Source organism: Pleurodeles waltl, chromosome 1_1 (assembly GCF_031143425.1).
Source record: "Pleurodeles waltl isolate 20211129_DDA chromosome 1_1, aPleWal1.hap1.20221129, whole genome shotgun sequence".
Taxonomy (NCBI): Eukaryota; Metazoa; Chordata; class Amphibia; order Caudata; family Salamandridae; genus Pleurodeles; species Pleurodeles waltl.
The window spans coordinates 450005803-450028673 of record NC_090436.1 but is presented as its reverse complement, the minus strand read 5'-3'; the positions used below and the strand labels follow the sequence as shown (position 1 = coordinate 450028673).

The window sequence follows — 22871 nt, the reverse complement described above, 5'->3', positions numbered from 1 at the left end:
AGTGTGGTATATTGGGGTGTAAATGTAAACATTTGAAATCCATATGGTTACGTTTTACATTGGAATGCCTACAAACTCTGTCATGCTAGTTAGTATTATTAGTGCAAAGTCACAATATTGCAGTAAAGTAGTGATATTGATTTTCTTATTTTTCTTTACTGTTCTTCCTTTGTTAGCTTTCTCCAAGTTCACCTGCATCTCAGAGTCCCAAGAAACAACCAACAAAGGACCCATTAGCTGACCTGAACATCAAGGATTTCTTATAATCAAGTACGGTACCACTGCGAATCTCCCTGGTTTTCGGTTAATGTGTCTGCTTTACTTTGACTGCTTGCCAATACCGATATATAGTAATGCATGAAAGCAAAATAACTGTATTGCAACAATCTAATTGAAAGAGCATTGTAAGATCAAAAAATGTAGTATTATTTGCTAATGATTTATTCTTCTATGAATGAGCTCATGCATGGGCTGCAACCCATTGCATCTTTGTTGTCCACGTGCCACCTTAGACACTTTCACCCTACTGCCAAGGCCCAAATAAGGTGAAACATGTCTAGGGTTGCTTGTTTCTCCCCATAGAGACCCTGGTTGGTAGTTCAAGCTGGACTGTTCCTGTAGGAGCAAGACCAAGAATGATTTGCATATATATACTACTTGTCTGAGGTGACATAGTGGTAAAAAAACGGATGAATCGATTGCGGCCTAGAGTAATTGTCAGGTAATCCTCCCATCAATTGTTTGCTTATCGGATTGCAAATGCAGGCATTAGAGATGTAACATTTTTAGGTACACAATTATGATCACACCATGAAGTGCACTCACATCTCCAGTTCGGTCAAGAGGCGAAAAAGCAAGCACAGAATGTCTTCAACCTTGACCAGTAAACGTGGGAGTCACTAGTACAATACAGATGTGAGAGAGACAAAATCCAAGAAGAACACAAGCATGTGTACTGCAGTATATAAAGGGGCTGATGGCATAAAGAAACACATTAAAGAGCATCATGGGCAGGTGCGAGAGAGGCCCTGTCCCCACCCTGGCAGAAACAAAGTACTCATGATCGATAGATACCTTCAGTGCCATGTAAAGGTCATACACACAGAGGAAAGGAATTATATCTGTGATCATTGTGGACAGACATTCAAACAACGCAAGCACATTTCCTTCCACCAGATGCGCCATTCTGGTGCAAAGCCCCTCCAGTGTGAAATAAGTGGTTTCCAGTGCAGACAACGGGCTTCTCTCAAGTACCACATGACAAAACATAAGGCTGAAGCAGAGCTGGAATTTGCATGTGACCAGTGTGGGAAGCATTTTGAGAAAGCTCACAACCTGAATGTTCACATGTCGATGGTACATCCGCTGACACAAAATCATGAGCAAGTCAGAAATTTGGAGACTCAACAGGTCGTCTTACTGGGAGATGAAGACGCAACACAGACTGTTGCTTCTAAAGACGTTAAACCAGAACTGGTTAAGGAACAGGCACTCAGTCTGCTGTTTGTATAGGTTTGGGTGTGGTGACCCAAACCTTTCCTTACACGTGTCCTCCATGAAAGGAGCGGGCACAAGGCACATTTTAATAATTTCCTCAAAAGCACTGAACTTTGCATCCACACCATGCAAGTGATTTAAAAAAAAAATTAATTTAATTATTGCCTTTTTGTTTGAGAGGCATTTTAATACTTCATATGAAGACATATGATGGCTTCTTTATGCTCATTGTGAATCAGAAATAGAGATGCCATCCCGTTTGCACTTTTAAAATAATGCATTTTTTAATCAATACTTCTGAGTTCACATGCTCATTAAAACTGCGCCTTGGTCTCCCCACACAACAAATAGAACAACCATGAGGTTAAAATATCACATACTATTGCATTATGAAAAGAGCTTCATAGTTATGCATGCTAATAAATTATTTGCAAAAAAAGAACACAAGCATGAACACTGGTGAATTGAAGGATGGAGATGAAAAACAAGAAAGGTGTTTAGTGGACCGAAGGTCAGTACAAACAGCACAAGAGTAAGGTAAACCCAGCAACATGCAGTGTTGGCAGGTGCAAACTGAATGAATCCCTGAGTTCTGTTACTGCCACACCAACGGTGTCCTGCAGGAAGAAATATATACAAATGGTGGCCATATTGGAAACAGACTGATGTCTACTATAACTTCAGAACCTGGTGGTTTTAATAGACTCCAGTACGGCTGACTCATCCAGGTCCAACTACACACTGGGGGTGATTCTAATTCTGGCGGGCGGCGGAGGCCGCCCGCCAGAATTCCGCCCCCATAATACCACTCCGCGGTCAGAAGACCGCGGAGGGTATTATGAGTTTTTCCCTGGGCTGGCGGGCGGTCTCCAAAAGACCGCCCGCCAGCCCAGGGAAAAACTCCCTTCCCACGAGGATGCCGGCTCGTAATCTAGGCAAGGCAAGGCAGACACTGAAATACCTTGCGGGGCCCTCTTACGGGGGCCCCTGCCGTGCCCATGCCATTGGCATGGGCACGGCAGGGGCCCCCAGGGGCCCCGTGACCCCCCCTACCGCCATCCTGTTCATGGCGGCTTTCCCGCCATGAACAGGATGGCGGTAGGGGGGGGTCAGAATCCTCATGGCTGCGGAGCGCGCTCCGCAGCCATGGAGGATTCAAACGAGCAGCGGAAAGTCGTCGGGAGACCGCTGACTTTCCGCTTCTGACCGCGGCGGTTCAGAATGCTCGTTGGAGCACCGCCAGCCTGTTGGCGGTGCTCCCGTGGTCGGTGGCCCTGGCGGCCACCGGCCGCCAGGGTCAGAATGACCCCCACTGCCTCTTCCACATGAGGTACTCCTCCATGTATGCCCTGGTCACTGGTGTCAGCAACTCCCAGTAAACCTTTGTCTACCAGCAGGTACATTGCTCCGATGTACTCCCAAGTAAGTGGTTACATGTGCTAACATGATATTTACAGTGAAACACGGAAATTGAACCTCTTCTTTCTTAACACTTCCATCTGGATTTTGGCTGTACTCCCCTTTTCCAATAGGCCCTACCAGTTTATTAGGGAAGTAGATCCACAAATCTCACATCAGCTGATGAGTGTGGACAAAACAGAAAGGTTTTCAAGAGTTTACAGCAGGGCTTTAACCTTTGGAAGCAATTAGATACTGTAACTGTCTATTGTGAAATCTGAGATTGAGGACTGCCTCAGACTCAACAGAAGTATCATCTATAAAACTGGAAGGTGGTGGAGTGATCCCTAGAGAATCCAAAAGAGATGATTTGATTGTAGAGACATGGAAAACAGGATGAATCTCCATCGGATCAGGAGGACGAGTCTAACAGGCACAGGATTGATTATTTTAGTGAATCCTGTATGAGACATTTGTTGCATTAATGCGCTGAGAGACCTTGCGATGTGAGAGATGAGAACTGGTTATTTTCCAGGAGAAATAAGGGTGATATTGCTGGACACGTAAAGGGTACCACATGTGGATGGAAACTGAACAGTAGAATGGATAGTAGTGGCATGCACTGTGTAGTGCATTATTTTGAACTCCGCAGCGAAGATGTAGTGAACCTAGTCAATTTTATACTAAGGTGGCTCCTGAGATATTGCACTGGAGCCTGATCTCCCATTTTGGTTTAGCAATATCGCTGGGGATGATAAATGATGGGCAGAGACCCTTCCACACCTAAGGTTCTGATAACTGATGTCCAAAATTGTGAAGTGAATTTTATACCTCGGTCTGTCACCGTGCTATTAACCCCTTCAATGCGGGCGTCGGCCACTGGCCGACGCCCGCACTACCTCCCTGGTGCGGGTCACGACCAGTGGCCGACACCAGGGAGGGTGTTAATAAATCGCACCTGAGGATTTATTTAGTTATTTTTTTCTAGCCCCAGGAGACACGGAAGCTTCCGTGTCTCCCACCACCCACCTGACGTTACAAAGTTGTTTTCCCCATCGAAGCAGGAAGCAGCCTTGCGGCCGCTTCCTGCTTCGATGGGGAAAACGGCCTTCCCCACGTTCGGGAAGGCCTCATAAGAAAGGGGAGAGTCTCCCCTTTCTTGCGAGGCCTTCCTGAAAGTGTTTCCTGGCCCCCGGTCGCAGCTGTGCTGCGATCGGGGGTCAGGAAACACTTTCAGGTTTCCTGGCCCCCCGATCGCAGCTGTGCTGCGATCGGGGGGCCAGGAAACACTTTCAGAAGGCCTCGTAAGATAGGGGAGACTCTCCCCTTTCTTGCGAGGCCTTCTGAAACTGTTTCCTGGCCCCCGATCACAGCTGTGCTGCGATCGGGGGCCAGGAAACACCACTAGATGCCAGGGATTTCACTTGGGGGGGTCGGCCCCCTTGGAAAACAGGTAGCCCCCCACCCCCCCGGCGTATATTTTTTTTAAAAAAAAGGTAGGTGCCCCCTGGGGGGCGGGAGGGGGATGGCGCGATCGCCATTTTGGCCCCCAAGGAAACCATACAACAACTAAAAAAAAATGTATCTATATATATATATAGATATATCTATGTAGATATATCTATGTACATGGATATATCTATGGATATATCTATAGATATATCTATGTAGATAGATATATATATAGAGATAGATCTATATAAATCAATCAATCAAAGAGATTTATAAAGTGCGCTACTCACCCGTGAGGGTCTCAAGGCGCTGGAGGAGGGACGGGGGGAGGGAAAGGGGCTGGGAGGTTCACTGTTCAAAAAGCCAGGTTTTGAGGCCCTTCCTGAAAAGAAGTAGGTTTTGGGTCTTGCGAAGGTGGGTTGGGAGGGCGTTCCAGGTTTTGGGTGCAAGGTAGGAGAAGGATCTGCCCCCGGTGGTGGTGTGTTTGATGCAGGGGACAGAGGCGAGCGAGAGGTCAGCTGAGCGGAGGTTTCGTGTGGGGGTGTGGAAGGTGACTCTCGTTGAGGTAGGCAGGGCCTGTGTTGTGGAGTGATTTGTGTGCGAGGATGAGGATCTTGAAGGTGATCCTTTTGTCAATGGGGAGCCAGTGGAGGGAATTGAGGTGTGGAGAGATGTGTTTGTGTCGGGGGAGGTCGAGGATGAGTCGTACTGCTGAGTTCTGGATGCGTGTAGTTTGCGCTTAAGTTTTAGAGTGGTGCCGGCGTAGAGGGTGTTTCCGTAATCAAGTCTGCTGCTGATGAGTGCGTGAGTGACAGTTTTTCTGGTCTCTCTGGGGATCCATTTGAATGTTTTTTTCAGTATACGGAGTGTGTTGAAGCATGAGGAGGTGAGAGTGTTGATTTGTTGGGTCATCGAGAGGGAGGAGTCTAGGATGATGCCGAGGTTGCGTGCGTGGTTGGTGGGGGTGGGTGCAGGGCCTAGAGTGGTGGGCCACCATGAGGGGTCCCAGGTGTTTTTGTGTGGGCCAAAGAGGATTATTTCGGTTTTGCTTGAGTTGAGTTTCAGGTGGTTGGCTGTCATATATATATCACTTTTGTCAATATGTGTGTGGTTTCCCTGGGGGGAAAAGGGTCAGACTTGTCTAGTGGCAGTTTTAGTGCCATAAAGAAGCACAGAAGGTTTATATGCCTACTGCAAAGAGCAAATCTGTATTTTATGTAAATAGCTGAGTACATTAGTAAAGTCAGCCATTACCTGCGCTATAATACCAATGAAAGTATGTGCGGGGTGAAGGGCGGCTATGGAGAGATGAAGGGCACTTTTGCTGGGTGGTAATGAGGGAATCCGAGGAGGAGGGAGTGGGAGCACCAATAATGATTGTTGGACTGGGCACAGGAGGTGCTAAAGACTGTGACGAATGGTATGTGACAAGGTGTTTTTTGAGTGTCTTGAAAGAACGTGCTGATTGAGGGAAGAAGCGCAGGTAAGGTGGCTTCTTCTGTTGCACGTATCTCACATACACCATCGATTTTGTGACTGTCTACGTAGGCTAGTGTTTTAGAGCAACAGTTTAGCCAATAGCAGAGATGGCATCTTGATGGATGACTGCTGCCTGCACTTGGGTTATAGAGGACTGCTCTGACATAGGATCTGAGACTGAGACATCAGAGACTGAGACAGCATCTGAGGGATAGGACAATGGCACAGACTCTGGGAGTGATTTTTCAGTCGGAGGAGTCCCATTCGATAACTCCTCTTCCAGTACATTATGAGGGAGGTGATGAGGACAGTCCTGCTGTCCCTTCGCAAGCTGTTTGTGCAACTGGGTAATAGTGGGTTAGCCCAACCCAGAGAGCAGGTGAATGCGGCGGCAAGCAGAGAGAGAGAGAGAGTGCTCTCTTGGGAGCTCCCCAATTTAGTTCAGCCCCAAATTTCACCACCCAAATCGTATTGTGGAGACATCAAAATTATCTATGGCAAAACAAACTGTTTTTGTAAGGCAGGCACCTGTGTTTTTGGTCCTGGGTTCGGCAGCCATATAGAGAAACACACTAAACCCAAACATTTCTGGAAACTAGACATTCGGGGGAGTCCACAGAGGTGTGACTTGTGTGGATTCCCCAAAGTTTTCTTACCCAGAATACCCTGCAAAGCTGAAATGTTGAATAAAAACTCTATTTTTCTCGCTTTTTTGTCACACAAACTACAGGAATATGATGGGATCCACAAACTTCCTACCACCCAGTGACTCCTCACCTGTCCTGATAAAAACACTACCCCACTTGAGTGCCTACACCTAGTGCCTGCGTCAGGAATGGATCACCCCAGGGTCAACAGCTGCCTCATGTAAGGACCAACATTGACCGTTGTGTGATCTATTCCTGTTGCGGGCACCAGGCCTACCCACACAAGTGAGGTATCATTTTTATCGGGAGACTTGGGGGAACGCTGGGTGGAAGGAAATTTTTGGCTCCTCTCAGATTCCAGAACTTTCTGTCACCGAAATGTGAGGAAAATGTGTTATTTTAGCCACATTTTGAGGTTTGCAAAGGATTCTGAGTAACAGAACCTGGTCAGAGCCCCACAAGTCACCTTATCTTGGATTCCCCTGGGTTTCTAGTTTTCAAAAATGTGCTGGTTTGCTAGGTTTCCCCAGGTGCCGGCTGAGCTAGAGGTCAAAATCCACAGGTAGGCACTGTTTTCTATGAAAAAATGTGATGTGTCCACGTTGTGTTTTGGGGGATTTCCTGTCACGGGCGCTAGGCCTACCCACACAAGTGAGGTATCATTTTTATCGGGAGACTTGGAGGAACGCTGGGTGAAAGGAACTTTGTGGCTCCTCTCAGATTCCAGAACTTTCTGTCACCGAAATGTGAGAAACTTGTTTTTTTAGCCACTTTTTGAGGTTTGCAAAGGATTCTGGGTAACAGAACCTGGTCAGAGCCCCACAAGTCACCCCATCTTGGATTCCCCTAGGTCTCTCGTTTGCAGAAATGCACAGGTTTGGTAGGTTTCCCTATGTGCCGGCTGAGCTAGAGGCCAAAATCTACAGGTAGGCACTTTGCAAAAAACTGCTCTGTATTCTGTCAAAAAATTTGATGTGTCCACGTTGTGTTTTGGGGCATTTCCTGTCGCGAGCGCTAGGCCTACCCACACAAGTGAGGTATCATTTTTATTGGGTGACTTGGGGAACATAGAATAGCAAAACAAGTGTTATTGCCCCTTATCTTTCTCTACATTTTTTCCTTCCAAATATAAGAGAGTGTGTAAAAATGACGTCTATTTGAGAAATGCCCTGCAATTCACATGCTAGTATGGGCACCCCGGAATTCAGAGATGTGCAAATAACCACTGCTCCTCAAAACCTTATCTTGTGCCCATTTTGGAAATGCAAAGGTTTTCTTGATACCTATTTTTCACTCTTCATATTTCAGCAAATGAATTGCTGTATACCCAGTATAGAATGGAAACCAACTGCAGGGTTCAGCTCATTTATTGGCTCTGGGTACCTAGGGTTCTTGATGAACCTACAAGCCCTTTATATCCCCGCAACCAGAAGAGTCCAGCAGACAAAACGGTATATTGCTTTCAGAAATCTGACATCGCAGAAAAAAGTTACAGAGTAAAACATAGAGAAAAATGGCTGTTGTTTTCAGCTCAATTTCAATATGGTTTTATTTCAGCTGTTATTTTCTGTAGGAAAACCTTGTAGGATCTACACAAATGACCCCTTGCTGAATTCAGAATTTTGTCTAGTTTTCAGAAATGTTTAGCTTTCTGGGATCCAGCATTGGTTTCACACCCATTCCTGTCACTAACTGGAAGGAGGCTGAAAGCACCAAAAATAGTAAAAATGGGATATGTCCCAGTAAAATGCCAAATTTGTGTTGAAAAATGTGGTTTTCTGATTCAAGTCTGCCCGTTCCTGAAAGGTGGGAAGATAGTGATTTCAGCACCAGAAACCCTTTGTTGATGGCATTTTCAGGGAAAAAACCACAAGCCTTCTTCGGCAGCCCTTTTTTCCCATTTATTTGGAAAAAAAAAAAAATTCACTGTATTTTGGCTATTTTCTTGGTCTCCTCCAGGGGAAACCACAAACTCTGGGTACAATTAGAATCCCTAGGATGTTGGAAAAAAAGGACGTAAATGTGGCGTGGATAGCTTATGTGGACAAAACGTTATGAAGGCCTAAGCGCGAACTACCCCAAATAGCCAAAAAAGGGCTCAGCACTGGGGGGGGGGAAAGGCCCAGCAGCTAAGAGGTTAAGTAGACTATGACATCTGGTTATCTCTTTTAAAAACACTGAGGCTAGAACTGGTGCAGAAGGCTATGTCTGAAGTGGGACATTATGTTGAAATCATCCACCACTACTTAAGGTATTGTGCAAAATTCTGACTGAAGTAGTTCAACTATTAAGTCAATGAAAATTCTGGACCAATGTATTACAGGAGTTGGAAGGGGCATAAGTAGTCCCATAGCTTTAGTGTGACTGGATTTAGATTAAATAAATGTGACACAAGATTGTGTGTATTTGACTTCTTGTTCAATTCTGACTACCACAATGTCTTGTGCGAAAGCTAGAGTTCCTCAAACATCATGGTTTCCAGTTAGTGGAGTTTCGTAGCACTAATATATGAACTTATCACATAATGAATAAGCAGGCATGAAAATTTGATATTTTTGGGATAGTAATCTGTCTTTCTGCACACACGTTTCTAGGTCTAGGTGCAAGACTACGGTTTACACAGTGCATAAACTTTGGAAAGCTTATACATTTATGGCCCATCCAAACAATTATGTGTTGATTGGCACCTCCCCAATAGTGTCTCAGGTGGGGGAAAGCATCTCTTGTGGCTAATCTCTCTTTTGTAATTTGAGTAATGCAATTCAGTTCCTGCAAGCGTTCAGGAGTAGAAAGCAACTCAATGTAATTGTAAGTTGTTGGTATTTGAATCTCTTTATGATATGATTGCACCAATTGATGTGACAGACCCTTTTCATTCTACCATAAATAGTAATGCAGGATCAGGAGATTGCAAAATAGGGGCTGTTGTGGATATCTCTTACAGTTCCTTAAAACTTCTTCTTGCCAAGGATGCCAATAAATTAAACAATTTAACTGTACTGTAGGAGCAATGATTGATCAAAAGGATTGAATATATTGTTTTTCATAAATGTTGAGAAACCAAGAAACCTGAGCACTCCTCTAACAATAGTTGGTGCAGGCAAGTGAAAAAAAAGCTTGTACTTTTCCTTTGTCCATGTTGACCGTATTTGCTCTAAATGTGAATCCTAAATATGAGGCATACACACACATTTCCCTAACTTGGCATACTGATGATTTTGTTGTAATCAAAGGACTTACATTTTGTGCTTCCAATGTTTTGTAGTGTGTTAGAAACCTTGGGTTGTCTTCAAGGTATACAATAACGTAGATGTCCAAAGTATCCATAAATATTTAATTTATTAAGTGCTGGAAAAACTGCCATGTAGTTTTATACATGGTTTCCATTCATTATGTATCCTAATGTGAAGAACATTGTGTACCCCTTTTAAATCTATTTATGTAAAGACAAAAGCAGTACATATTTAATCAAGGAGCACTGAGATGAGAGGAAAGAGATAGTTTTTTTTTATTCCTATAACATTTAGTTCATTGTCATCACTGCATATATATAATTCTCCATTCACAGCCTAAGAGGTTGAGTGGCAGATAAGTCCCTCGGCAAGAGTTCCTTGTATATATTCTCATAGCTCCTTCTCTTCCTTGATAGTGAGATCGTAAAAATGTTCCTATGGTATCTTCGAGCTTCGAACAATTAAAACTCTGCCTTACTCTATAAGGCTAACTACCTTTTCATATTTGCTGATTTTTAGTTGAAGGATCTTATAGCAGTGGCAGGAATTTCTCTTAAGAATTACGTTAGTTACTCTACTGTATTTCCATGTCTGTCCTTTCATTTTGTTATCAATTGACCTCAAGAAAAGAACTGCACTATCACCTTACTGTGGCTCAACAACATAGTGAAATTGCTAATACGTTACTGATGAGAAAGTATGTCACCTTTCAAGCTTAGGATAGAAATAAGGTAGAAGAGTTTTAAAAACCTATACTTAGATCAAGCAAGACATGTTTGAAAAGATCCGAAGAGGGTAACCTGTTGCATGGAGAGCCTTCTCTAAGAATGTGGATCCTGACAGGAGAACACTTAAAGACCAATTGTCAGCCTACTGATTTTATTATTAGGTTAACTACTGGTTACTAGGGCATTAGAATCTTGTGAGCCATGGGAGCCACAAATATGTAATGTGGCTTACAATTGCCGGTACACGCTACACTATATTTGCTGTGAAAAGTAGAAATGTGTGTGTCCTTTGATTGGAGCATCAGTGATATTTCTCCATTAATATCTGCATGTTGGTAATTATTCATCCTGGTTCTTACCTATGCTGAATAGCAGCGTATTGTGCCATCTAGTGGCACGAGTAAGAATTATTTGTAAAACAGTCAAATAGATATTGACACATGGCTTAAGGCAGGTCGCTCCCCTGCACTGCGTGCCGGTGCTGCCTCTGCTTCCAGGTGCCTGTGATTCTTTTTTGTTCTTTTTCCTTCCCCTCGACCCCTGCCGCTGCGTCCCTGCCGCCCTCCCTCCACTTCAGTTTTCCCTTTTCCCGCCGCTGCGGCCCTGCAGCCCCCCCCCTTGCTCTCCCATTCGCTGCTTGCTCCCCTCCCATTCGCTGCTCGCTCACCTCCCTCCTCCCTGCTGCCACTCCCTCCCACCTCCCCTCATATGGCAGCTGCAGCACGGACGCGCCACTGGCGCGCCAAAGGCGCACCTAAGGCAAGCCCGACCGCGGCGAGCGCCAGGACACCTGGTCCCCAAAACCAGCAACGCCGTTAAACCGCCAGCACCCTCTGCGCACTCAATACTGGACGAGCACACGCCTGCTTCCTGGCCTCCCCTAAGCACACCCAGGGACCCTTCACCTGCCGGAATTGCAGCCTCATCAGCTTCCAAATCATCCAACCTCCTGCCGAGCCTGACCGCAACTACCTCTGATGCATCCTACTTAACACTTGCTCCGCACGCAAACATGCCGTCGAACTCTGGGACCTGCTCGACACCTCCACCCGGGATGTCGCCTGGATGAATGCCTCCTCGGCCCCAGACATCGCCATAGCCATTCCGGACGGGTAAAAGATCACGCAGGGATCAAACCAACGGAGTCAGAGGTGGAATTGCCATCTTCCACAAGAACACCATCAGGGTCACCACCTATACCGACGACACCCTCAGCACCGCCGAACACCTGCACTTCCAGATCCACACCAACCCCAACACCACCCTCAGAGGAACCCTCATCTACAGACCCCCCGGACCTTGCCCTCAGTTCTGCGACGCCATCGCCGACCATGCCAGCAGGCACGCCCTAGCCTCCGCTGACTACGTCCTCCTCGGCGACCTGAACTTTCACCTGGAGAATAACAACGATCCCAACACCACCACCCTAAGCGACACCCTTGCCACCCTTGGACTCAGACAACTCGTCACTACCCCAACACACTACGCCGGCCACACGCTGGACCCCGTCTTCTCCGCTAGCCCCCACGTCACCTTCAGCCACACCACCGAACTCCCATGGACTGAGCACCGCTGCATCCATTTCACCTTCCAGAAACCTACCACGCACCACCACACCCAACAGATCCCCCGCTGCAACTGGAGCAAAATCAGCCAAGACCAGCTGAACACAATCCTCGCCCGAAAAACCACCCACCGAACCCACCAATCCCGACCTCGCAGCCTACAACCTCTGGCGCTGGATCGAAGACTGTGCCAACACCCTTGCCCCGATCAATAAACCTTCCAACAGAGGTGCCTACAAGAGAGCCAGCTGGTTCACCTTGGGCCTTCAAGTCTCCAAGCAAACCTGTCGGAAACTGGAGAGAAAGTGGCTCCTCGAACAGACTCCGGACAACCATGCCGCCTTCAAGAACGCCTTCGCAATCACCATCACCTCATCAGATCTGCCAAGAAAACCTCCTTCAAAGACCGCCTGGACAACTACGCACACAACAGCAGGGAGCTCTTCAACATCGTGAATGAACTCTCCAACCCCAGCTCCAGCACAAATGACATCCCACCTTCACAAGACCTGTGCAACTCCATCGCCACCTTCTTCCACCACAAGATCAGACATCCATGACAGCTTCAACAGCCAGGCCACCCGCCAATCACTGACTCCTCAGACTCTCCTCCAACCTTCAACTACGACCTACTGCTAGTCTTGGCCAACGTGAACAAAGATGACACAATCAAAACCATGGGCTCCATTCACTCTGGATCTCCATCAGACCCATGCCCGCACCACATCTTTAACAAAGCAAGCGCCACCATTGCACCCCACCTCTGCAAAGTCATCAACCTCTCCTTCGAGACCGCGACCTATCCCGAGAGCTGGAAGCATGCTGAGATCAAACCCCCTACTCAAGAAACCCAAGGTGGACCCGAGAGACCTCAAGAACTTCCGCCCCATCTCCCTGCTCCCATTCCCGGCCAAGGTCATTGAGAAGATCCTCAACAGACAACTGACTCACTACCTCGAAGAAAACAACATCCTGGACCCATCCCAGTCAGGGTTCTGCAGCAACCACAGTACGGAAACCGCCCTCATCGCCGCCACCGACGACATCAGGACCCTGCTTGACAACGGCGAAAGTGCGGCCCTCATCCTCCTGCACCTCTCGGCTGCCTTCAACACCGTCTGCCATCGCATCCTATGCACACTCCTTCACAAAACAAGGATCCGGGACAAGGCTCTGGAGTGGACCACCTCCTTCCTCTCCGGCAGAACCCAGAGCGTTCACCTCCCCCCTTTCCGCTGCGAAGCCTCTAAGATCATCTGCGGCGTTCCCTAAGGTTCGTCCCTCAGCCCTACACTTTTCAACATCTACATGGCCCCGCTCGCCCGGCTGCACAACCTCAACATCATCTCCTACGCCGACGACACCCAACTGATCCTCTCCCTCACCAAAGACCCCCTCACTGCCCAATCCAACCTCCACGAAGGAATGAAGACCGTCGCCGAATGGATGAGGAACAGCAAACTGAAATCGAACTCTGATAAGACGGAGGTCCTCATCTTGGGCGCCAACCCCTCAGCCTGGGACGACTCCTGGTGGCCGACCGCTCTGGGAGCGGCCCAACACCCACCAACCACGCACGCAACCTGGGCATCATCCTTGACTCAGCACTCTCCTTGACCAAGCAAGTCAGCGCTATCTCCTCAACCTGCGTCAACACCCTCCACATGCTCCGCAAGATCTACAGATGGGTCCCCGCAGATTCAAGAAGAACAGTCACTCAAGCCCTCGTCAGCAACAAACTTAACTACGGAAACACCCTCTACACGGGAGCCCTGGCCAAACTCCTACAAAACGCCTCCGCACTCCTGATCCTCGATGCCCACAGCCACATCACCCCCCTTCTGAGAGACCTACACTGGCTCCCCGTCAACAAAAGGATAACCTTCAAGCTCCTCACCTACGCACACAAGGCGCTCCACAACACTGGTCCAGCCTACCTCAACAGACGACTCACCTTCTACAACCCCTCCCGCCAACTCCGCTCAGCTGACCTCGCCACCGTCCCCCGCATCCGGAGAGCAACTACCTGAGGCAGATCCTTCTCCCACCTAGCCGCCAAGACCTGGAACACCCTTCCTTTGCCCCTGCGACAGACCGAAGACCTGCTGATTTTCAGGAAGCAGCTCAAAACCTGGCTATTTGAGCAGTAGCAGCACCCACTCACCCTGCCCCCCTCAGTGCCTTGAGACTCTCACGGGTGGTAGTGCGCTCTACAAATACACTGATTGATTAATTGATTGACATTAGGTGCTGTGCGGCTGTGAATTTCATGCACAGGCATGACCCCTTTCTGTACAAGGGTGTTGGTTTTCTTTTTCATCTATTCTGCTGATGGTTGAGGATTATTAACTTGCTTGCCTAATGTTCAGTGTATTCCTACGTAGGGCATTGCTCTGGTTTTTAGCTTTCAGCTGCACAGTGTTTGCGCTGTGTTTGTGAAATCCTTTGTTGTTATATATCTTAAAAGGGGTATACATGCCGCCCCCTTGCTTTACTTGCTTTTCATTGGTTCCTGTGCTTGCCACTTACTTTTCCTCAATTTCTGTTGGCTGTGGCATACTATTTCCTGCTCTTCCTCATTGTGTTTGCTCTTATGAGTGTCCTGAGGCCCAAGTACGGTTTACATCCACTTTTGGGGACTACTGTTTCCATGGCCTTTGCTAGAATTTTTTCTTAATTGATTTACTATTTTACAAATACCTCAAACCTGGAGAGATTAAATGATTACACAGAACAATGGATGTTGTGCCTCCCATCGGAGACTTGAACCCTGTTCTCCATCTTCCAGGTCGCCCTCTCTGAACCTCACAGCTAGTTTCTTTTCTGCCTCGCCTTACTTGCTTTTCTGGCCCTTTAAATGTGAAGACACGAGTTTCTGTATTGTAACAAACGAACCTTTGTTTATTTATTTTCTTACTTGATTTGCTATTTTACACGTTGCACGAATGAGTTGGAGCTCTTTACAGACATGGCGCGATTAAGCAATTTGCACAGAAACAATAGATGTTGTGCCTCCTGGGGGACTCAAACTCTGTTTCCCAGCTTCCAGGTTGGCTGATCTAACCCTTACTCTAGCTTCTTTTATGCTTTGCCATACTTGCTTTTCCGGCCATTTAAATGTGAAGGCACGAGTTCCTTTATTGTTCCAAACAAAGTTTTGTTTATTTTACAACTGCCAGATTTGCTTTTTCATTTTATTGAATATATTTAAATATTATTGCAGTATTAAATATCTTCTTCGTAACTGAACTGGACCTACAGCACCGATATCTTGGGTTTCCGTAAAAACTACAACACTTTGTGCGCACTGCGCAAAGTGACCCTCATCCAGAAACTTCCTTCCTGCCGTCATCCATTACACTTCTGTCCTACTGAGCCAAGAAGATGGAGAGTCTTCCACGAGACTTTCATGTAATTCTTTTCAGAACCGCTATGAGAATGTACAACTGTTTGGCAGTTTTTTAAGTTGTAAGGGGGGGGGTGAATGTGTACAGTGTGTTACCTCTAGTGTCTGTGAAATCAGTGAGTAAACCTATTTTAGGAGTCAAAACATCTGATTTGCTTTTGAAAACATTGGCAGCGCCGTTTGGAAAGATTTCAGTTAATGTCTTTGGATGCTGAGTCATCTGCTGTTTTTGTTTTACTGTCTTTCTTATGACTCCTTTTTTTTGCTTTCTTTGTCACTGCTAGTGGAAGTTATTTTTTATTTGTTTTATTTTGTGTTTGCTTCAGTCACACCTTTACTATGCTAATGCAAAATAACCTATTGGTTTTTCTGTAGTGAGAAAACCCCATAAATGAAGCCTTATATAGTGGTGCAGTTGACTGTTGCATCCATTACAAGTGCTGGATTTAACATTTTGCTCGCAGGTTCGAACCCAGCAAGTCAACTGGAATCTTTGTCATCGTTCCGACATGAATAAAACAAGTAAAATAGAGTTTGGAAATAACAAAATAGTTATCTGCACATGTATGCTTTCTAAAGTTATATTCATCATGCATTCCATATTGTGAGCACTTCATGGAGATCAGCTTTTTTAGAGTAAACTTTGCTGAAGTGACGGGTAGCTAGGAGACTAGAATTGGAGACCATACCTTAAGCCTGGCATTGGTGAGTATACCTTATACCTGGATTGATAGGCTATACCTTAAATATGAAGAAGCAGGAGCATGCAGCAGCTCTTCCTAGCGCTATATACTCTTGCACCACTCTATTCGTGCAACCTACCCAACATTTCGGCCCGTACACCACGTCCTATTCAAAAACTATCATGTGCAACACACGAACACCTACCCAACTTCAAGCAGACAGAAGGCACTTTTTAGTACTAACACTGTCTGTTACTTCCACCTGCGCATGCCCATTGTCTCCAATTTTGTATGTGGAGGGGAAAGAGGTGGTTTATCTTAGATTGAGACCAGTGCATTGTTCTCCTTAAAATTGCATCTACTTCTCTGCCCGTAAGTTGAATTTCAGCAAATACTAGAAAGCCTGTCACCATGGTGTACTTCAGTAATTTATTGTTCGATGGCATGTGTGGCTGTAGATACATATGCTTTGCATAAGTATCCCATCTAGTATTGGGCTCGGAGTGTTACAAGTTGTTTTTCTTCGAAGAATCTTTTGACTCTTCCTCTTGGTGATCGTGCGCATGGGCATTGAGTCCTTTTGTTAGATTTTTTTTCTCTTCACTGTCTGGTTTGAACGTGTTTCCTCTCGGTTCGATCTTTCGAACTTTCCTTTCCGTCATTTTTTCGCCAACGGTATAGTATTTTGATAGCAAATTTCCACACTTTAACTAATCAATCTGATTTTCAGCGTCGGGGTCGGTTCAACGCCCCTAATGGCGTTCAAACCCTTCTTGGGCCTACTCTGTTAATTTGCTGCCAAAAAATGCTGGGCTAATGGGACGAACTCCATTTAGGTTCTGTCCTCAATGCCTTCCAAGTTGCCATACACAGATCAACACTTGATGTGTAACTTGTGCTTGTCCCCGGAACATAAAGAAGAGACCTGCGACGCCTGATCGAAAAAGACTCCAGGACTGAAGAGCGCGTCATTGGAGATGACTTCCAAGACACTAGGCAACACTCCTGACATCTTCGGAGAGGAACATGCACAGGAAGAAACTGAACATCAGGCAGCCCTCTCTACCCGAGACTCCAACTTGGATGAAGATTCTGACATCGAGAGCCAGTCAATTCCAGCAACATAGTATGTGAGTACAACACCCCATCTTTGCACATAAAGATGTTGAAAAAGACTTCCAAGCTGGTCATCGGTCCACCACTGCCTTCGGCCCATGGTAGGATCTGAAAATTATATTCAGATGCCCCACCCTACGGTTCAGCACTGAAAGTTGCAAAGACCAAGGTGTCTTCGGCACTGACCAAAGACTCAACAGCATCCCAACCAATATCGGGATCGAGTCAAGCTTTCAATTCGAGCACTTAGGCCCTGAATAGGAACCTTTCAACATCAGCTTCGGAGCCGACACCTTCGGTCCGAATAACTCCAATGCCGAAAATTTCAGAATCGAAAATTATGCTTACAGAAGACTCCACAATTTCAGCTGAAGGGACTTCGCAAGTGGACCCCATTTTGGAAGTCATGGACGCTCGTCAGCGCAAAATTCATATACAAATAGGAACAAGGAAAATAATTGCTTCTCCGCCTGTTCCAATTAAAAGGAGACCCTACCTTTCAAGAAACATTGGACACTGCTCCTCCTCCTAAAAAAAAAAAAAAGTCTCCAAGGACAAAGACAAGGCTCCAGATCAACCTCAGCCTTCTCCACCTCACTCTCCTGTACTTCCTCCTACTCCACCATCACCACAATTTCCTACATCTTTCATACAGCCACAATTCTCTCCATAAGGGTAATCATCACCTCATAGAGATGACTTAGGTTATGTTCCACAAGATCTACATCCATGGCATTTATATGATCCAGATCCCATACTCTCCAATGTCGCTGTTTTATACTCCAGGCCTTCACCCTCTGATGAAACAACAGCATACAACCAAGTTATTGCAAGTGCAACGGTATATCATAATGTACATATGCACACTGACCCTAGCAAAGAGGATTTCCTCTTTGACACTTTCATTAACACCCATAAAGAGTCAGTTCCTACCCATGCTGCCACGTATGCTTAGACATGCCACCGAGATCCTCAAAGAACCTGTTAGGTCAAGAGTGATTACACCAAGGGTCGAGTAAAAAAAATACAGAGCTGCACCCTCAGATCCAACATTTCTAAAATCACAACTACCACCAGACTCTAATCGTAAGTGCTGCACAAAAGCGTGCCAAGTCAGTCCAGAGGAGATGCTCCTCTTACTGATAAGGAGAGCAAAAAAAAAAAGACTGGACGCAGTGGGCAAAAGGGTTGGTGCTCAAGCTGCAAATCACTGGAGAATTGCAAATTCTCAGGCACTCCTAGTAAGGTATGACAGGGCTCATTGGGAAGAAATGGAGGAACTGCTCCAGTATCATCCACAACAACATCAAAAAGAGGTCCGGAGATAGTCCCAAAGGGGGGGCCATCTCAAACAATTTAATCTGATGTGCCATTGATGCAGCAGATACAGCAGAACATTGTGTTAACACCAGTGTTCTCATAAGAAGGCATGCTTGGTTGAAGTGCTCAGGCTTCAAGCCAGAAATACAAAGGCAATTGTCAACATGCCTTTCGATGAAGAACACTTATTTGGCCCAGAGGTTGATACCACTATTGACAAGCTGAAAAAAGACTCAAACAGCTAAAGTAATGGGGGGCTTAGTAACTAAACCAACTAGGGGTGCTTTTTGTAGGCCAACATTTAGGGGAGATTTCAAGTCATCTAACGAGCCTTCCACCTCCCAAACCAAACAAGGTACAATAGAGGTTCCTTCAGAGGCTCTTACAGGGGCGCAAATAAGAGGCAGAGGTAAGGCGTCCACCTCTAGACATTTTGCCTCAAATACAAGACAGTGACTTCTTACAAATCACAACAGCACACACCTCTCCGCTGGGGGGAAGACTAGCAAATATCTGTCCTCAATGTTTCAGTATCATCACAGATCAATGAGTTCAGTCAATTATCCAACATGGTTATAGTCTAGAACTAATTTCCACTCCACCAAATATCCCCTCTCATGTTCACAAACTCACGCAATGATCTCATTCTCTTAAAAGAGGTACAATGCCTTAATCTCAAAGGGGCTATAGAACTAGTTCCCCTATCTCAACAAGAGTTAGGAGTATATTCCCTAAACTTCCTCACACCAAAGAAATACGGCTCATTAAACCAATTCTGGACCTCTAACCTCTTAACCTATACATACCTTCAGAGCATTTTCATACGGTCACTCTGCAAGATGTTTTTCCCGTATTACAGCATAGAAATTACATGACAGCATTAGATCTCAAAGATGCTTATTTTCACATTCCCATACATCCAGCACATCACAAATATCTCTGATTTGTCTTTTCGGGAAAACATAATCAATTCAAGGTTCCACCATTCAGGGTAACAACCGATCCCAACATATTCACAAAATGCTTAGCAGTAGTGGCTGCGTTCCTCAGAAGACAACATATTCACGTTTTCTCATATTTGGGCAATTGGCTCATCAAAACCAGTATCATCCAACAATGTCAGAAGCATACTCGGTACACAGGAAACCTTCTACACAATCAACTTTCTCAAATCCTATCTCTAACCCTCACAGATACAGCCTTATCTGGGAGCAATTCTCAATACTCATTCAAGGTTGACATATCCAATCCCAGCATGGCTTCAAGCTTTGCAAACTCTTCTGTCTCAATTAAAGGAGAACCATATTTACACAGTCAGACTGTTGATGCAGCTATTAGGGATGATGGCTTCCTGCGCTGCCATAGTTCTTCATGCCAGACTACACATGCATCATTACAGCAGTGTCTGTCTCATCAATGGTCTCAGTCACAGGGTCATTTTTAGGATCTAGTGTTGCTGGACTGAGAGACTTACCCCTTTCTGCAATGGTAGAATCCCACCAACCTTTCGAAAGGGCTGCCCTTTCAAGACCCTGTGCCTCAAATCACTCTCACTACAGATACATCACCTCAACTACCTTAGAATACAAGGCAGATAAGATCCCATTTCACAAACTTATCACATCAACTACTTGGAGTTATTAGCAGTCTTTCTAGCGCTCAAAGCATTTCTGCCACAACTCTCCCATAAAGTGGTTCTGATCCGTATGGACAACATGCTACGTTAAAGCCAAAAGACAACTCTTAGTTACTCCTAAAGCACATTCCACAAGGAAGAAAGGCGATACAATGGCTTTTTTAGGAAACATACCAATGGCTGGAATATGTAAAGCAGCTACTTGGTCAACACCACATACATTTACTAAACACTATTGTGTAGGTTTTTTAACAACACAGCAAGCCACAGTGGGTCAAGCTCTACTCAGAACATTATTTAAAACACCTCTGACTCCTACAGACTAACCACCGCTTTTATGGAATGACTAACTGCTTTGTAGTCTATGCACAGCATGTGTATCTGCAGCTACACATGCCATCGGACGGCAAATGTCACTTGCCCCATCTGTTTGTGGCATGTTCTGCTGCAGATTCACATGCACCCTCCTACCTCCCCGGCAGCCTGTAGTCATTTGAGTTAACATTTATACATATGTAGATGTAGATATATATATATATATATATATATATATATATGTTTAAATTTAGCATGGACATCTCTTTTCTTTATACTCTATCACTCCTACCTTACCCTCTGCAGGAAAGCAATCTAACATGGAGTCGATGCCCATGCGCACTGTAACCGAGAGGAGGAGTCACTCGATCCTGTGACTCCAAAAAGACTTCTTAGAAGAAAAACAACTTGTGACACTCGGAGCCCAACACTAGATGTCGGAAAAGCTATGCAGATCATGTGAATCTGCAGCACTACATGCCACGAACAGATGTACACCGGGTAAGTGACATTTTCCATACTCTTTACTTCACCCTCCTGCGGGAAAACAATCTAACAAAGGACACATTGCCCATGAGCACTGTCACCGAGAGGAGGAGTCACTCGGTCTTGTGACTCGAAAACATTCTTAGAAGAAAAACAACTCGTAGTCCAACACTAGATTGTGGACTTATGCAACGCATGTGAATCTACAGCACTACATGCCACTTACTGGGTAAGTAACGTTTTCCTTATTTGCACAAGATTATCACAATTTTGGTGATTTGCCATGCCACCATGTGTTTCTCAACATTTGTGCCAGTACTTGTGAGTAATAAAAAGGCCATTCCATGTCCTAATTAGGCATTTTTCCAGTTCTCGAGTTTGCGATTTTTAGAGAGCCAGTTATCACACCAAAGTTATTTCTCCTTTCATTTAATCACAAAGAGGATTACAGAAGCAAACTGGTGGAAGGGTAAACATCTGATGTGCAGCTAAAAAATTAATGCAAATGTATTGCATTGTGGCATTTATATAGCACTAACCCCACTGTAATCAGTGTGGTAAAAGGTAACAAGCATTGGCAAAGCCTATAGGTTCCGCCTATGCGAATCATGTTGACTTTCAGTTTTTGTTTTACATATTGGAGAGCAGTTGAGCTGCAGTGCAATATTTCTTAAAGTAAAAAAAAAAAAAAAAAACAGCATGACTCGCACAATAGGCAAAACCTGTTGGCTTTGCCAATGCATGTTCTCTTATTTTGATATATTCTGTCGCTTTACTCTCCATTGTTTTCCGCTTAGGTAGCCTAAGCTGCAGTGCTCCATGTTTAAATCATGATTGATGTGTCATTGGCTGCTTGTAGCAGCTTTCCCTCTGCCTCGCCTATTTAGGGATCACGTGGACCCTTGTGCTCTGTGTGCTATCATTGGTATGAAGTCACCACAGAACTGTTGGGTTTGTATGCTGTGCACAAGCAACTTAATCCTACAAGAGACCTATATCATTAGCATGAGCCTAGATCATTAAGTTGGATGGTTAACAATTTAACTCATAATTATACTCACTTTCCTTGCATGTAAACACAGTACTGAGCTTTAACTTCTCGACTTCTGAATACATTTGACATTTATTGTATTTAGTTTTTATGCCTAGAAGATTATTTAGTAAAGACTAGTGGCTTGACTTGCGATAGGTGGTAAGGGAAAATCTCTCCAATTTATGGAGGAAGTATTGTTCAAAAGGGAACCCAGTGGTGTAATTCACCCCCATCATCATGAGGGAGAAGATTTCTTCTTGGAATTTATAATTTAAAGTAGCCATTCACTATAGAGTAAAAAGACAGCTCACTTTACCAAGTCTGGTCTTTACCAATCATCAGCAGTACACATTGTAGAATGTTGCTTTGTTTCATGGAGTATACTTTGATTTTGAGATGTATTGTGACCTCGTTTACTGGTGGCCCTTTTAATTAATAAATCAGAATATTACAATTGCTGCCGACTCTAAAAAAAAAAAAAAACTAAAATGTTACAATTTATGATCCCAGAAAGTGACCTGGTGAACAATGTCATGTTTCTGATTTAAAATGGACAAACAAAATGTGGAAATCACTGAGGAAATTGGTGTGAGTGCAGTTCTAACTGTTGTGTTTTCTCCTTACAGTTGCACTTTTGTGATGGGAATGTGAGAGTTTGAAGCCTACCAGTGACCTATTTAAGCTCAGTTTGAAATGAGCCACCACTACCAAACCCAGTGCTTCTTCAGACCTAATTTTACTTCTGAAAGTTGTAGCACAGCTGTGAAAGTGAACATTAGGAATGTGTACTACCTTAGCTGTTATCCCTACTCTTACCTCCATTTTTGTGAAAATGGGTTCCTTCTGTGTCTTACAGTTTAAACAATGGATGTATGTT

The 22871-nt window shown here is 45.1% G+C and overlaps 1 pseudogene; it reads left to right on the top strand.

Moving 5' to 3' along the window:
- Positions 1 to 22652, top strand: part of LOC138297398 (clathrin coat assembly protein AP180-like) — a 273071-nt pseudogene extending 250419 nt beyond the window's left edge.
- The last annotated feature ends 219 nt before the right edge of the window (positions 22653 to 22871 follow it).